Below are 18319 nucleotides of genomic sequence, written 5' to 3'. Positions count from 1 at the left end.
TTCCTGAGGGCAGGCATGTAAAATAAAATGAGCAATTATGTATTTTAGGATTTTGTAAATTCTGGCATGAAGGACCAGGCAAAGCAATAGTGTAAATGTAAAACTTTGCATGATGCTTCCTATGCTGGGGTATAGTATCACAGTAACATTTTTGCCCTACTAGTATGGCAAGGATTAGTTAGTATGCGGCAGCTGTACAGATCTTCATCTCTGATAAAACTTAGTTGGTGAGGTATTTGCTGATGATTGTCAACAATCAAGTGAATTATAGATGATGTTGGCAAACAAATGCTGCCTTGATGAATGATGGGTTGGCTATACTATGACAGGACTGCTAAGTCATTCAAAGTACTGATTAAACCCATTACAGTAAAATAATCACCATCCATTACCTTTAACATCGTGAACTGACAACCTAGTTAAGGCAGCTGATGGTGTCAGCAAAATGATTTGTTGGACCTCATGTCCAATGACAATAAATCACTTCGATAAATCAATGAACAGTAGCAATAAAACAATATATTTTCATTTTTCTTGACATTCAATTACAGAGTGTGAAAACTGACTTATTCTTAAACACTAACACTGATATGGCAGGATTCAGCATCCATCAGCAACGAACATTTGGGAAAGAGGGAGGTTCTCTTTCCCCCCCTCCCTCCACTGCCCATCATGGTTTTTTTCAGCTGTATCTGCTGTTTCTTAATCTGAAAACTTCAGTGGTATTTGGTAGCATTCCTGGTTCGTCTTCTTGTTGGTAAAGTGTATAATTTGGCATACAGGTTGGTAGATAAAAAACTTTTCAGTTCCCCTTTCAATTAAGTCCAACATTCAGACTTCTGCGTACTTTATGAACAGTTGATGATATTGCTGACGCTGAAAACTAGCAAGGAGCTGTCCTTTCCCTGTTTTGATACCCTGAAGAGAAATGCAGAACTCTGAATTCCAGCCTTGACAGACAAGCAAAGGAGGACAGTACAAGCATACCTACTTTAGAAATATATATTGAAGTGTAGTTACCCAGCCTCTACACACATGCTTTTAGAGCTGAATACCAATCCCACTGAAGCACAAAAACCCCATCACTCAATAACGATGAAAGGCAAACCAGCCCCTTAATGACTTGCAATCTTAAGAGTATGTTTATGTAAAGTGCTTTGTCATTTCAGAATGGCAATAGCCAAATTTTAAACACATTCTTTTTACCTAAAGAAGTGCTTCTAGTGCAAGGACTGCTCCTTCTCTGACTCCCTTTCTCTTTTTCGGTTGAAAACCATACACAGAATGAGAACACCATACTCTTAACTATGGTGTAGTTTTTACAGACAAACTGATGAGAAGGGGAGAGGCTGAAATATTGCAGTGCCTGTGGACCCACTGCACAGAGTTCACCAATCATTGGTGCATACAACAAGTAGTCTCTAAGGTGCCACAGGACTAACAAAAATAAATGTATAGTATCATGAGCTTTTGTGGGCAAAACCTACTTCTTCAGATGAGGTGATCTTGAGTGGAAAAGAAGGGGGAACCCTCAGAATAAGAAGGGAGAGAGGAAAGAAAAAAAAAAGACTTATCAATTGTTGTTCTGGTGCTAATGAGGATAATTGAGTGGGCTGGAAGTGTCCCATACTTAGCTTTTGATGTCAATAGGGTGCTGAATGTAAGAAAAGCTGCTGATATAATATGTTCAACAGTTCAAGACTTTCTTCAAACCAAGTGAGATGGGGTCAAATTTGCAAATGAAAGTAAATTTTGCACTCTTTCTCTGTAGTTGGCTTGTGAAATTCCTTTGTAGAGGAATGGCTGCTTTTAAGTCCATTAATGCAGCAGTTTCCAACTGCCGGGCTGCGGATGGGTGCCAGATTGCAAACCACTGGCTGCCGGGCCATGACAGTTCTGGAGTCAGTGGCTAGGGTACACCACCCAGTACCTCCCCTCCCATTGAAGCTGTTGGGACAACGTGTCCTGCTCCACTTCTCAGCCAACCAGCACCAGGCAAAGGCAGGTCTCCTCCCAGACTGAGAAGAGCAGTTCGCTGTGCAGTGGCAGGACTGCACAGAGCCTGGCACAGCAGCCTTAGAGCAGCCGCAACCTGGGCAGCACCACTCAGCTGACAGCTGGGAGGCAGCGCAGGGCTGAGGGGAGCGGGGCAGACACTGGGGGATCTGAGGGCAAGGCTAGTGTTGGAGGGTTCTGGGGGTGGGAGCTCTAAAAGGCAGGAGCTGGCACTGGGGAGCTCTGGGGGCAAAGCTAATCCTGGGGGGCTCTTGGGACAGGTCTAGTACTGGGGAGCTCTACAGGGTGGGGGACTCCAAGAGGCAGGAAGCTGATCTGGGGGCAGGGCTAGTAGTGGGGAGGAGATTGCGGGGCAGGGCTAACAACGGGGTTCTCTGAGTACAGAGCTAATATTGGGGACAGACAGCTAACACTGGGAGAGGCTCTGGGGAGGCTCGGGTGCAGTGGAGGTCTGCAGGCAGGGGTCTGGCACTGAGGTTTTTGGGATGGGGGCCTGGCCCTGGGTGCAGGGGACTCTGTGGTCAGTGGCTGGCACTGAGGGGTGGGAGGCTCCAGGAATTAGGGCTGACACTGGAGGGTTTAGGAGGCCGGAATGTATCCTAGCCCCAGCCGCCAGAGCCACAGCGAATTGTTGGCTTCAGCTGCAGCAGCCACCCGCCACATGGTAACTGCTAGAGCTGAAGCCGGTTGCTCATGGCGGCTCTGGGGGACGGGGGCTTTGGGCAGACCGATAACATTATATTTGTGTATTTGCATATTTGTTATTTGCATAATGAATATGCAAATGTGCAAATAAAATGTTACTGGTCCACCAAAAGATTGTGAAGGGGTTTGCCAGTCTGTGGTATAAAAAAGGCTGGGAACCACTGCATTAATGAATGCCCAGGCAGATTAAAATGTTCCCCTACAGGTTTCTGTGTGTTACCGTTTTGAATATCTGATTTGTGTCCCTAAATCCTTTATCATAGAGACTGTCCAGTTTGGCCAATATACATGGCAGAGGGGCATTGCTGACACTTGATGGCATAGATCACACATCAGAGAATGTGCAGTTGTATGAGCCTCTGATGTGGTGGCTTATGTGGTTAGACCCGGTGATGGTATAGCTAATATAGATGTGTGGGCAGAGTTGGCACTGGGGTTTATTGCAAGGGTAGGTTCCTGAGTAAGTGTATCTGAGGTGTGATGTGTGGCTGCTGGAAAGAATTTGTTTCAGGTTAGGGGGTTGTCTGTTGGTGAGGATTGGCCTATATCCCAAAGCCTGTGAGAGTGAGAGATTGTTTTCCAGGTTAGGTTGCAGATTATCAATGATGTACTGGAGGGGTTTGAGCTGGGGACCATCAGTGATATTGGTGCATACGTTATGCAATTGTTAGGACTTGTGTTACACAACTGTATTCTTAAATTCCTAGGAGATTATCTGAAGAAGCAGATATTTCGTGTCTTTGTAAAGATGCAAATTTAAGAACTGTAGCATTTGCTTTCAGAACAGTATCAAAGACTGAGCAGAATTTCTGTAATAGAGAAAGAGCCCATAGGTATTACCTATAAGTTGGTTAAAATTCGTAAGTACCTTGAAAAAATCACCTTGATCATCAACTCCAAGCCCACAGTACAGAATCTGTATCCAAAGGTAGAATCCCAGTTCTAACTGGGATGCAGAGGTAGGCTTTAATCTTACGTCATTAAAACAGACATTCTCCATGGGGGCAGGGAATCATGGCCAGCCTGCCCTTCCCAGGCTGATAAATGAAGTAATTCAGGTAGTTTAGGGGGCAACAAAGGGTCCCAGGATGGAACCACTGGAATATATCATGTACAAGCATTCAGAGGGAGATGCTAATATTATCTCTGACTCTGAAATAAAGTATCATTTTTGTACAGAATATTTGCTAAAAAAAACTCTTCCTATTGCAGTCAGAGGTAGTCTTGGAAAATAAACACTTTCCCTATGACTTATCACATACAGGTGAGACTTCTTCCTTATTCCTTTTTAAAATTAGAGATGTCAGTAGAGAATGACTGGTTCTTACTAGGCATATTGGTAGTTGTACTAAAAGGCTGAACATCACTAAGTGACAATAAAAATGACAAGTTGGCTAGAAGCTATTCTGATGTCTATATTCATTTGGAGCAGAGTCCTGGAAAAGTAAGTCCATCCAATGCAAAATAGTGAGCTTTTGATGTAGATGTCCAGAATATTAAAAGTAACATGGACAGGTAGAATAAGGAACAAAAGGTCCTACAGAGGACATAGTATCTACACAAGAACTGATGGATATTTGGGGGGCATCTTTTAAGCATGTCCAGTAATAAGCTACCTAAATAAGTATTTCTTTGGTGACCCCCCAGGGAAAAGAGAAGTGACCAATCTACAGGCATACTGCATACCACAATAATGTCATAAAAGTCAGTATTATATCGGACTATAAAAGACCTAGATAAGTGAGCCCAGGACAAAAATAATGGTGCCATTTAACTTCTGTTTTATGCATCTGATGGTCCAGGGAGGAGGACAGTTAAGCATGGCCTAAACTAGACCAGGAAGCTCAGCTTAAGGTATGCAATTCCAGTTACACAAAGGCTACTTCTACACTGGCATGATTTTTCGGAAATTGCTTTTAACAGAAAAGTTTTCCGTTAAAAGCATTTTCGGAAAAGCGCGTCTAGATTGGCAGGACGCTTTTCTGCAAAAGCACTTTTTGCGGAAAAGCATCCGTGTCCAATCTAGATGCGCTTTTGCGCAAAAAAGCCCCGATCGCCGTTTTCGCGATCGGGGCTTTTTTGCAGAAAACAAATCTGAGCTGTCTACACTGGCCCTTTTGCGCAAAAGTTTTTTGGAAAAAGACTTTTTCCCGAATGGGAGCAGCATAGTATTTCCGCAAAAGCACTGACAATCTTACATGAGATCGTCCGTGCTTTTGCGTAAATTCAAGCGGCCAGTGTAGACAGCTGGCAAGTTTTTCCGCAAAAGCAGATGATTTTGCAGAAAAACTTGCCAGTCTAGACACAGCCAAAATGTGTAGCTGGAGTTGGCTTACCTTAAGCTGAGCCTGGCGGTGTTCATAGTGTAGGAGCTTCCTTTACTCCTTGCAAAAGAAGGAGTACTGGACACCGGCAGGAGCTGCTGTCAGCATTCGATTTATGGGTCTATACTAGACCCACTAAATTGAACACCAAAAGATCAACTTCCAGAGTGTCAATCTTCCATTAAGTATCAACATTCCCTCAGAGACGGACACAGGAAAGGAAGAAGTCAATGTAATTTATGTAGTAGTCACCAAACAAAATATACCAGAAAATGTTCCACGTTAGTGGTAGAAAATAGCTCTGTAAGCCCTCCCCTCCACCTTGTGCAGTAACTGACGTTCTTTGAGCTGTGTGTCCCTGAGGTGCTCCACTACTTGTCCTCCTCCCCTCTACTTCTGATCTGAAAGGTAAGCTCTACAGCAGAGAAGGAACAGGGTGGTGGGAGTGCTAAGTATACATAAAGCTCATGGCATGAGGTGGAAAGGCATGCATGTGAATGATAGATGTCTGATCTCAGGTACAAGCATAGGGATACACCTCTCGAAGAATTGCAGTTATTACACAGAATGAGTAACCTTCTCAACTCGCCTCTGTTTCAATGCTAAATTGAGGGATTTAGCTCTCTCAAAAACCTTCTCTATTAAAACAATTTTGAAAGAAAAAAATGACGGCACATTCAAAGAATAAAATTTTCAACTTCTGTTCAAGGGCCACAAAACATGAACTTCTGCCCTACCTGTAGCAGTACTGTGAACCCCAAATATTCAAAAATCATGGAGTACGGCTCACCAATAAAACAAAGATTTTGGAGCTTTTTACCATCTGCTTTTTGAGCCTCAAGAGTGTACTGGAGTCATATTTTGAAGCTTCAGAAGGGCTAGAAACATGTTTTCTTTAAAAATGAGGACTGAAATCATCACACATTCACTTGAATCCAGGATCTAGCCATTTAAGGAAAACAATTATCATGAGATTTGTGACAAAATTATGAGACTTGGCAACACTGTTACAACCCATCTTTCTTCCCACTTTGGCTATTCCTTTTTTTAAAAAAAACTTGGGGCCCAAAGTCCTTCCTGTATTCAGGAAAATGGGGTAGTAGAATAGAGGACTCTTATGGTTTGGAGTCAGGATGATGGTGTTGTATTTGGATGCAAACATCACCATGTCACATGTCCAAAGCTCATCCTCAATTCACATGATAATGTGGCTCATTTGGATCCCCATCACAGCTATTTACTGAGTAGGTTCACTCTTCTCTATTTTCAAGTTTGTTTAGTTGTAAAAGTCTCCATTTAGCCCAGTTACAGTGTAAAAAGAATTAAGACAAGATGTTAGCTATTAAATTGAAATTACACAGCCATGTATCCTATTTTGCAGAGGGACAGATGCATCAGGGAGCTGTGAAGTAGCAATAAATTAAATGTTTTCAATTGTAACATTTTATTGATGGTACATAACAACCTTATCTTAAAACTGGGGGAGAGGGAGAAGGAAGTGTTTTCTGTTAATTCTCTACTGTTTTATTTACTTTGATTTTTATGTACATGCACTGCATGTGGTCCATGAATAAAACACTGGCCTACCAGTCAGGAAACCTGGATTCCTAGCTCTGGTGATAAACCCCTGTGTGACTGAACAAATTTCTGCACCTCTGTGGTTATCCCCAGGGGCATAATAATATTAGACTTCCTTTTGTAAAGTACTTTCAGTTCTAGGTGAAAGTCTGATATATTTAGGTTCCTAGTAGTATTTGAGCACCTTTTAAATCTAATAAAAGTAGCTAACATCCAACACATGTAATTCCTCCTTCCTTCGTTTCCCCAGAGAGAAAATTTACATTTTTAACACTGTACAGTTATTTATGAGGCAAAGTTGAACAAATGCACTCTATATTTGGACAGGAATGACTGGATAAGTGTTACTTGGTATTATACCCGTGGTGCCCAATTCACTGATGGAAATCATGAAAAATACAATGGTAAAACATAGGGGTATTAGATATTGTGTAATTGAATAGTCGTGTAACCGTATGAAATCTTAGCTGTTACACAACTATTCAATAGTCCCCAGGGGGGCGGGCCAGCAGTCAATGTGCTCCTGCCCCACTCCTGAGGAGCCCCTTGCCATTCTGCATTGCTGCCTCTATATCAGAGGCGGCAGCCCAGGCTGGCAGGCAGGAGCTGGTCCACGAGGGGAGCCAGTTTAAAAACCAGCTCCCTGCACAGACTGGTTGCCTGCTGTCCCCATGCTGCTATCTCTGATACAGAAGCAGCAGTGCACTGTAGCAGCAGTTCCTGTTGGCAGGGGGTCTGAGATCACCACAGACAAAGGGTGGTCTGCAACAATGGCCCCTGTCCACAGGGTGCTCAGACACCCCACAGACAGGGACTGCTGCCACAGACCAGCCTGTGTCCACAGTGAGCCTGGGCTACTGTGGACAGTGGCTGCTTCGTAGCAGCCTCCCTGCCACCCAGGCTGCTGTCTCTGTTAGAGGCAGTAGCACGGGGTGGGGAAGGAAGGAAGGCAGGTCCACAGAGCAGGTGCTAAGGAGAACCAGTTTGTAAACTGCTTCCCCCCAGCACTGGCTCCTGCCACCTCCCTCCCCCCGCCTCCTTAGGAAGCAGTCAGAGTATGGGGGAAGCAGCTCCACATGAACCAATACACTCAGACAGATGGCTTGAAAGCCAGCTTCCTGTGTGTATCAGCTCCAGCCTGCCCCCTCACCCTCTGCACTGCTGCCTCGCTACTAGAGGCAGCAGCATGGGTATGGGAGGCAGGCAGATCTGGTGCTCATGGGGAACCTGCTTAAAGTCAGCTCCTTATGGGTACCAGTTCCCTCCCCCTTGCTGCCTCTAGAGAGGTAGTCTTATCAGTTAATTGTGTAGCTGACTACACGTTGGCATCCCTAGTAAATCAGGTACAGTATATGTGTTGTAACTGTAGTTCTGCAAAACTTTTGCACTGGAACTGGACATTCCTCAGTGCACATAACAAAATTTATTCTGCCCAAGGATTGAAAAACTTAGAGGGAACCTTGGTGCTCAGCACATGTTCCTCAAAAGAATGTCTAAGGACAAACCTGAAATTCAGAGTGAAGTGCAACCTGCAAACAGACCTGAAGCCGAAACAAAGCAATCTCAAGTAGACCTATGGAAACAGGTTTTATCTGAACCCATAGCAGAATATTGGCAGTGCAATTAGTGCAGACTGAGTGCATCATTCTGCTAAACAGTGCAATTTTAAGATTGGGGATTTGCTCTAATTACTACTCTACAATAGACCGGCAAAGCCTCTATCTGTATCGGCAGAATTTATTGCAGATTTTCGAAGTCGACTAGTGTGTAGAGCTTAGGCAGACAAGGCTGAAGGGCTGCACTGGTGCAGCTACATAAATCACAGGCTACTAATGGATGTAATCAGGCTAAATCTCTAGTCTAGAGAAATCTTAGTGTGGTTTTGATCGGCCCTATGTGGGGGCAGCTGTCATACACTCCACTATTGGGAACCACACCAAGGGAGAGCAGCTACAGACCCATACTCTGTCAGGGTATGTCTACACTACAGAGTTAGTTCGAACTAACTTAGTTCGAATTAGTTAATTCGAACTAAGCTAATTCGAACTAACACGTCTAGAACTAAAAACTAGTTCGAATTAGCGTTTTGCTAATTCAAACTAGCATGTCCATATTGAGTGGACCCTGAACAGGGCTTAACGATGGCCGGAAGCAGTGCCGGCAGGGCATCAGAGGAGGACTTAGAGCGTGGAGATGCTGTCTCAGGCTAGCCGAGGGCTGCGCTTAAAGGGACCCGACCGCCACCCCGGACAGACAGTTCTCAGGGGTGCCCCACTTGAAAACCAGTCCTGGCTTGGAGTGCCCAGAGTGCCCACACTGGGCACATCACAGCACTTGGCCATCAGCCCGGCTGCACTTGCCGCAGGCTGCCATCTGGGGAGAGGGGACAATTGGGAGGCTGCAGGAGAGCTTCCACCCCCAGAAGCCCGCAGAGCCAGCCCAGTCCTCCCCATCGGGGGCTCGTACCCCATTCCTCCCTCACCCCCTTCCACTTACCCTTCCCTAGCCCCCCTTCCTGATGTACAAAATAAAGATAACGTTTCTTCCAACATTGACTCTGTCTTTATTGAACAAAACTGGGGGAGACTGGGAAAAGGAGGTGGGAGAGGGGAAGAGAGAGGGTGGGAGAGGGGAGGGCAACTAACATGATCAGGGGTTGGGAACAGGTCCCAGATGAAGAGAGGCTACAGAGACTGGGACTGTTCAGCTTAGAAAAGAGGAGATGGAGCGGGGACAGGATAGAGGTCTCTAAAAGCAGGAGTTGGGTGGAGAGGGTGCATTCAGAAAAGTTCTTCATGAGTTCCCATGGAAGGACTAGAGGACACCAAAGGAAAAGAATGGGTAGCAGGCTTCAAACTAGTAAGAGAAAGTTGTTCTTCTTGACAAAGCAAATAGTTAACCTGCGGAACTCCTTGCTGCAGGAGGCTGTGAAGGCTAGAAATAGAACAGAGTTTAAAGGGAAGTGAGATCAAGTCATGGAGGTTGGGTCCATGGAGTGCTATTAGCCAGGGGGTAGGAGTGGTGTCCCTGCCCAAAGTTTGTGGAAGGCTGGAGAGGGATGGCACGAGACAAATGGCTTGGTCACTGTCTTTGGTCCATCCCCTCCAGGGTCCCTAGGGTTGGCCGCTGTCAGCAGACAGGCTACTGGGCTAGATGGACCTTTGGTCTGACCCAGGACGGCCATTGTAAGCTCAGGGCTCAGGGTCGGGGGTCTCAGTGGACCCCCTTGATTTTCATGCACACCTGCTGCTGGGTGGCCAGGCTGGCAGCTCTCCTGCCCTAGACGGCCACTTTCCTGTGCCTAGTGCGGAGATCGTGGACAAGGTTCACGATGTCTGCACTAGTCCAGGAAGGTGCCCGCCTCTTGCGGTCCCGGACAAGCTCCCGGGAGCCGCCAGCCTGGTCCCGGGAAGAGGGGGTGGGCTGGGGGACATTGGGTGGGTGGCTCTATGCCGTGCCAGGTGCAGGGTCTGCTGGCTGGGTGCTGGCAGGCTTGCACCTGGCACGGGCACCGTAGCCAGTCCGTGCCCCTTTAAGGTGTCCAGGGCCGGGAGGGGGGCAATAGAGTTTCCCTGGTGTTGGCCAGAGTGGCCACCAGGGAAACCTGGGGAGGGCTAGCCTCCCACTAGTTCGAATTAAGGGGCTACACACCCCTTAATTCGAACTAGTAAGTTCGAACTAGGCTTAATCCTCGTAAAATGAGGTTTTCCTAGTTCGAACTAAGCGCTCCACTAGTTCGATTTAAATTCGAACTAGCGGAGCGCTAGTGTAGCGCCTATGAAAGTTAGTTCGAACTAACGTCCGTTAGTTCGAACTAACTTTGTAGTGTAGACATACCCTCAAGTATTCAAATTTCTACCTCCCAATGAACTGATCTACAAGCCTCCCATCTTTTGGCTCTCCTTAGCACTGGGCTTCTGCTTCTCTTCTCCCTTCTCTACTCCCTAGTGTAAGGGTTAGGGAGGGGAGGAGTCTCACCCTTGCCAGATGTGGGAGAGAAGGGGCTATCTTTTCCTCTCTCATCTCATTGCACCCATCTCCTTCTCTCTGTCCTACCTCTTCACATAAAGCAGCACTGGGAGCTGGATAGAAGTTCCAAAGCTAGATGTGGATCAGCAGAGCTGAATGAATTTGGATCACTTTCACCCTGTAGAGGGAAAAGGACGAGATCTCTGCCTGTTTCATGTGCTGAAGAACCCCTCAGCATGTGGGCCAGTTCTGATTGACTGTCTTTATCCAAGAGGTAGAGATACCCAAACAGGAATCCTCCCTCAAAACTCACCTCTTCTGAAAAGTAAACTGCAACATGAGAGTGGCTTGGCTGGTGAGGAGTTATGATCTTGACAGCTAAAAACTGTGTGCAGCCTATGTTTGTTTTTTGGTTTTTTTCACGTCCTCTGCCTCCACTCTAGCCGCTTGTTTGACTCCGATACTTTGTCTGTTTCTTTAGTCTAAGATCTTTCTGGAGTAAAGATTGCTATCTTCTGTGTATTTGTGAAAGCCTAGCAGAGTGGTTCCTTGAGTTCTGTGCCCTCTAGCCATTACTGCAATATTAATCTTAAATGACATACAAAAAGACAGGAAAAGAATGTTATTTCAGTCAGTGACAACATCAAGCACCCAAAAGTTAAAAATGCCAGGCTTATGGATGCTTGTGCATCCACTTGCGCACTGACCAATGCAGGCATCTTGTGGAAAAACAACATGTGATCAAGTAATTAAAGATTGTATCATAGTAGTATAACTATTGCAGTGATCCCTACCTCCCTTTGTCATGAGCCAAAGACCAATGATACTAAGCATTGTACAAACACAGAACTAGCAAATGTCACTGTCCCAAAGAGCTTACAGGCTTGGTTGGGCTCCCTCTTTCTGTTTGCCTACACCCAGGGCATGTCTAGACTACATGCCTCTGCTGACAGAGGCATGTAAAATAGGCTACCCGACATAGTCAATGAAGTGGAGATTTAAATATCCCTGGCTTCATTAAAATAAAAATGGCCACCGTGCTGTGCCAGATCAGCTGATTGTCGGCACAGCGTGGCAGTCAAGACATGGATTGATCGACAGGGGAAGCCTTTGACGACCGCTCCATTATGCCTCGTGAAACAAGGTTTACAGGAGCGGTCGACAAAGGCTTCCCTTGTCGACCGATCCACGTCTTGTCTGCCACTCTGTGCCAACAATCAGCTGAGCCGGCACAGCGCGGTGGCCATTTTTATTTTAATGAAGCCGGGGATATTTAAATCCCCACTTCATTGACTATGTAGGGTAGCCTATTTTACTTGCCTCTGTTGGCAGAGGCATGTAGTCTAGACATACCCCCGGAAACTGAACACAGCTCAGCTCTTTCTCCTTGCTGCCCTTCCCTCAACATCTGCCCTGGTAGTTCATAGGCATTCCCTACTGCTTCTGTGGCAGTGTGAGCTTATCACTTTGAAATGTTACTGTGTTTAGTAACTGTTGTTCCAGACTGCCAAACATTTTTGGAGGGACATAAGTGAGAGAAGCAATGTGGTGATTTTCTTAACGGCTGCAAAAGCCAAATGGAATTTCATGGAGCAAATGAAAAATAGTTTCTTAGCACCAGAGCATTTGCCTGGTTAAATACAAAAGGCAATCAAGAAGGAGTAAACTTCTGTGAAAGAGAAGGTTATTAGGATCCTTTTTAATGTAGGGTGGGGTGGTTACTAGCTTTCCATATATTAATCAGCAGGGTATCCTCTGCAGACCTGTTATAGGATCGGAAAACACAGAGGCACCTTTATTAATATAATTTGATTTCCATTCCCAATGTTATAGTTGGTACAGGTTGGACTTCTGCCACCTGGCAACATTTGTGGTCCAACATTCCTGTGAGTGCTCTTGGGCTGGAGTACTCACAGGGAAAAGCCAGGCCCCATGCTCAGCAACTCTTCCTCCACCCTCCCAGAGCTTCTGGAGCACTGCAAAAAGCTCATGTGTGACACACAAACTCAGAGAGGAAGGAGGAGGAATGGGGAAGAGGGGTGCTCAGGGGAAAAGGCAAGGTGGCTGCAGAGGCTGCAGGCCGGAAGCACAGCTCAGCAGCCACTGGGTTCGGTGTGCTCCTATGGGGCTGTGTTTCTGGCCATCAGCCTTGGAGCTCCACAGCCACCCTGCCTCATCGCCCACCTCCCACACTCCACTTTGTCAATGCTGACGCCTAATCTAGCAAATTTCCTGGCTTGGGACTGGTCAGGTCCTGAGAGTCCTGGACCAGGAAGGTACAAATAAACATATAAATGAAATCAGATTGTAGATTTTCTGAAAGTTTTGTTTAAAATCCCAACTGCTAAACAATCTTCTCTTCTTCTTCACTGAAACTAAAATCATGATTATCTGATCTTCACAGAGTACCTTTGTAAAGGTTTCTAGACCTTCTTCAGGTGATGAATTTTTTGATTAAAACATGCTCAATCATCTTGTCTTACCTCTTGTATAACATAGGTGTAGTATTTCATCTACCTACTCCTGTATTGTTTGACAAAGTCTGTGTTCTAGAAAGACACCCAGTCTTAATTTTAAGACTTCAAATAATGAAGAATCTACCAGAACCACTGGAATAAACCATCAACTAGTCACCCTCACTGTTAAGAATTTGTACCTGATTTATAATTTGAACCTCTCTGGCTTTTATTAAGCTTCATTGCAGTTAGAAATCTGAAGTGTTCCTTATCTGGTGAGCCTTCACAAGACTTTCAGTTTGATAAATCCACTGAATAGGTTTAACTTGGTAGTTACAGAACCATAGAAATGTAGGATTGCAAGGGACCCCAGTAGGTCATGTATTCCAGGCCCTGGTGTAAGCCATACACCTTGTGTGGTTCACTGTCCCATGCAGTGGCCCCTAGACCACAGTAACAGATAAGAACAAGAGACCTCTACAACATGGGCTGCAAAGCAACTGGCTTTTAGCTCAAAGGGTAGGGGCTCCCATACTAAGCTCCAGAGGGACTCAGGTTCAAATCTGCACAGTGGCAGTTACACCGGCACTCAAGGTGGGACTGTGTAATAACTAGACAATTCCTGACAAGTATTTGTCTAAGAGGATCTAAAAACCTTCAATGTTGGAGATTTCACAGTTTCCTTGGGCAATTTGTTCCAGCATGTATCAACACTGGCAGTCAGTAAATTGCAATAATGTCCTATTTAAACTTCCCTTACTGCAATTGAAGCCTGTTGCTTCTTACCCTAGCCTCAGAGGTTAAGGAAAATAATGTTTCATCCTCCTGCTTATAACCACTTATGTACTTGAAACTGTTATCATGTCCCACCTCAGTCTTCTCTTCACCAGACTAAACAACCCCAATTTTTCAATTTTTCCTCAGGTCATGTTTTCTTCACCACTACTCATTGTTATTGATATCCTCTGAACTTTCTCCAATCTAGTCACATCTTTCCTGAAATATGGTGCCCAGTACTGAATACAATACTCCAGTTGAGACTTAATAACAGTGGAAGAATTCCAACATATATCTTCCTTCCAACATGCCTGCGACTATATCCCAGAATGGTGTTTGCAACAATTGCACTGTTGACTTATCTACTGTAACTCCAAGACCCCTTTCTACAAGTACTCCTTCATAAGCAGTAATTTACTACTTTTATATGTGTGGAACTGATTGTTCCTTCCTAAGTGGTCTGCCTTGCATTTTCCTTATTAAATTTCATCCTATTTACTGGAGACCATTTTTCCAGTTTGACCAGATCATTTTGTATTTTAATCCTAGTCTCCAAAGCACTTGCTGCCTTTCCTATCTTGGTATCATATGCAGACTTTAAGTATATTCTCTCTGTGGCATTATCTAAATTATTTATGATTATATTGAATAGACCTAGACCCAGGTTCAATCCCTGCTGGCCCCCACTTGATATGCCTTTACAGTTTGACTGTGAATCACTAGTAATGGTTTTCAAGCAGTTATGCTTTCACTTTATAATAGCTGTATGTAGGCTCCCTCCTCTCTCCCCCGGCTTGTTTATTAGAATGTCAAGTGAGACAATATCAAAAGCCTTACTAAAGTCAAGGTATACCACATCTAACACTTTCCTCCATCCACAAGTCTTGTTACTTTGTCAAAGAAACCTCTTAGGTTACTTTGATATAATTTGTTCTTGACAAATACATTTTCACTGTTATCACCTTATTTTCTTAGTTTTTGCAAATTGATTGTTTGATTGTTTGTTCCGCTATCTTTATGGGTACTGAAATTAAACTGTCTGGTTTGTAATTCCATGGAATTATTTCACCTCCTTTTTATAGATTGGTACTACGTTTGTGTCTTTTGTGAGTTTTCAAAGATAATCACTAATGGCTTGTATCACCTCAATCAGCTTCCTGAGTATATTTCATCAGTCCCTGCTGACTTGAAGTCACCTAAATTGCTTCAGTAATTTTTAACTTGTTCTTTCCTTCTTTTAGCCTCAGATCTGATGCATTTTCACTGGCATTCACTATGTTAGATATCAAATTACTACTAGTAGATTGGTAGAACAAAAACTTAGCACTTCTGCCATTTCCACATTTTCTATTATTGTTTCCCTCTCCCTCATGAGTAATGGGTCTACCCTGTCCTTAGTCTTCCTTTTGCTTGTAATAATTTGTAGAATGTGTTCTGGTTACCCTTTGTCTCTAACTAGTGTAATCTTTCTGCCTTGACCTTTCTAGTTTTGACCCTTCATGCATGCTGCTTTTTAATATTCATCCATTGTAATTTGTCCTAGTTTCCACTTTTTGTGGGATTCTTTGAATTTCAGATTTCTGATAATCTCCTGGTTTAGCCAGGTGGCTGCTTGCCATAATTCCTACATTTCCTGTGATGAGGGATAGTTTCCTCTTTTGCCCCTGACCCTACCATGCAGTCTGCCTGACTTTCAGGTACAGATTTTTTTGAAGTGTTCAATGGGGCAAGGTAGGAGGCCTTGGTTTAAGTGAGTGAGAATGCATCCTATCTGGGTAGGAGAATGTTGGGTCTGGATGTGTGGGGAAAAATATAGACCTTTCATTCACTCCTCACAAAATACTGGCTAGGAAGGTAGCAGGCAACTACAATTTCTCCCAAAAGATACTACAAGTAAAGCTGGTTGGAAAATGGGTAGCTTTTTCTGTAGACAACTTAAGATTGCCAGTGAAAATCAGAACACTGAAATATTTCAGATGAAAACAGAAATATTTCTATTCAGAAATGCCATTGATATGCCTCATGCTGCATACATAGGTCGGGCTCCCTGACTGGACTACATATTCTATGTTGCAGCAACATCTTTCCTTTTGAAGCAGAGGATGTGATATATGCTGGGAGACAACGTCCAGTCAAGGAGCTCAGTTCTTAGAGGATAATGGGGTGACTGAATTATAACTCTCAGATAGTACTGAAGCAACCATCCAAATGGAAGTTTAGGTTTTAGCCAAGATACTTTGGGCTTTCAATTAAAAAAAAATCAAATTTTCCCTGTGGAAAATAGATAATTCTTGTGAAAATAAAAACATCATGTAATCAACCCCCCCCCCCCATTTCTTTTATTTATTTATTTTTAAAACAGTGACTCACCATTGTAAGTCAGTGACAAAAATCTTAGCCTTATCTATAGGTTGTGACTCCAAACAATAAATAGGAGAAGGGAGTTTGGGGTTTTGTCATCAGAAGGGCTATACGTGACTGAGGCAGCTCATGTCTAACTGAACTACAGAAACAGTAAAGCAAAAACTTTATAGAAAAATCTGACATGCAATTGTAAGGATGGTGATTCTGCCACACAGCCCTAGCTCCATTATTCAGTGAGAAAATGGATTTTGAAGTAATTAAATAAATCTTAAGCAAAACCACTACCACCACCCCCATTTTATGTTACAGAAATGAAAAATTCCAGACAGCAAAATTCAGTGATACAACAGTTCAGCATTTCTGTTACTTCGTTTAGTAGCTCTGCAGGGGGATAGTGCCCTGTCATCAGACAAAATGCTACTTTCCACAGCTTGCTGAATAGACTTCTTGATACTGACTTATCCTAGCTCTCAAAGAACCTTAAAATAGAATATATTGTTAAAAACGCTTCTCCAAATGAAAGGGAATACAAGATTCTATCTTTCTGAGATACAAAACCTTAGTCTTACCTTTCTCAAATCTTTGCCCTCAGGAAGCGAGCTGGTTCCTCTTCTCTGAGAAACTTTTGTGATTAGTAAAACACCAGCAGTCAGTTCAAAGAAGTACAGCTCTACTTCCATCATCCCTGTGCTGGTTGGAAATATTCAACCAGTTGAATAACAGGATTTTCTTATTTTTATTTTAGATTTGGAGAGAGAGATATTAATCCCTTGATTTGTCAATATTCTTCTGAATAGGAATATTGAGTCATGGCATTTGTGGTGTCATAGTATTCATTACTCATAATTCTTTGGAGAGCCACGGTTATGAAAATATCCACAAATCTGTTTTAGGAATTTTAGCCCAAATGACTATTCATCCAGGGAATGCGTTAATTATTTGTTGTTCTCTTCAAATAATTGCCAATCCAATCAAGAAGCAGAGAGAATACCACATAACTTAGGTAACCAGCCGTACCACTCAAGCAATAAAGTAAAAATAACTGAAGTAAACAGTTTGTATTGACCCACAGAGTGCCTTTTTAAAGCCAACTAATATTTACATATTCAGAAAAAATCAGACTTGATTTGCAAACAATTCATGATCCAGATTCTGAGAACCGCTTGGCACAGCTCAGAGGAGAAGGGACATAGTTGGCAGCATATCATCTTTGTGGGCCAAGATCTTGGAGTTGGCTAAAGATAATCTGGTCACCCATAAATCTTCCCATGCTGTTATAAGACATAGGAGTTACCAAAGCACAAGGGTGGCTACTCCACCATCACCTATGTTTGTGCCCTTTTGCTAGCCCTAAATCAATTTTCTTGAAGTGAGTTAAACTGAAACCAGATTGTTAAGTGTCAATAATATCTGTTGGAATCATTCACGAGAGCATAGTTCAGCATATGGCGTGAACACAAACCATTAAGCCCCACTCTCTGTTTCAGTTGTGCTACTTGCCATGTGCTATTTGCACTGCACAATCAGTCACTTTGAGACATGCAATATTGTTTCTTCTCCTTCCCATGCCTACAAATAACTACCTCAAAATATATGTAAATATTTCCATTGGAAATATTTGTGTAAATATATATAATGTTTGTGAGCTTTGCTGTGCGAATAGGTATGTGACCAACACTTTCCCTTTACACAAACAAACATTCTTATGAACCAATTTCACTTTCACAACATTTTGGAAAACTCCCAAATAAGCAATCACATATGAGTCAAAACACATAGGCTGGTAGTACTGGAATGAAAATTCTTTCCTATCTTGAATCTTAGCATTGCTTTGCATTGGATTCTGCAATGTTTTTACACAATATAGTCTTGCTTTATGAACACACTGAGTCATGCATGCAAATTGTGTTAAACTTAAGTAAAAAAACCCAGCTTGGATTGCCCTGTAATAACAAGATTCCAGAAGGTGGGGTTTTTGGTGGGAAACCATTTTGAGACTTAATGAAATCACAAAAGCTAGTGACATGAAATTAACTCACCTGTTCTTTATTACTGAGCCTCTTTAGGTCAAAGGCAGGACTGTCTCTCCAGATCCCTGACAGGTCTGAGTTTATAGAAGGATGAAAAAAA

At 43.5% G+C, this 18319-nt stretch overlaps 1 long non-coding RNA gene across 1 annotated transcript; it reads right to left on the bottom strand.

Annotated features, from left to right (window-relative positions):
• Positions 1-538: 538 nt before the first annotated feature.
• Positions 539-18298, bottom strand: LOC149525188 (uncharacterized). Its single transcript, XR_016349057.1, has 3 exons — positions 18229-18298; positions 16759-16879; positions 539-918 (listed from the first exon to the last, which is right to left on the bottom strand). It is a non-coding gene; the product is annotated as an uncharacterized LOC149525188 (long non-coding RNA).
• Between the last annotated feature and the right edge of the window lie 21 nt (positions 18299-18319).

Source organism: Pelodiscus sinensis, chromosome 3, assembly GCF_052426305.1.
Source record: "Pelodiscus sinensis isolate ZL-2025 chromosome 3, ASM5242630v1, whole genome shotgun sequence".
In the NCBI taxonomy this organism is placed as follows: Eukaryota; Metazoa; Chordata; order Testudines; family Trionychidae; genus Pelodiscus; species Pelodiscus sinensis.
Note: the sequence above shows the minus strand (reverse complement) of the source record. Positions and strands in the feature narration are given on the sequence as shown.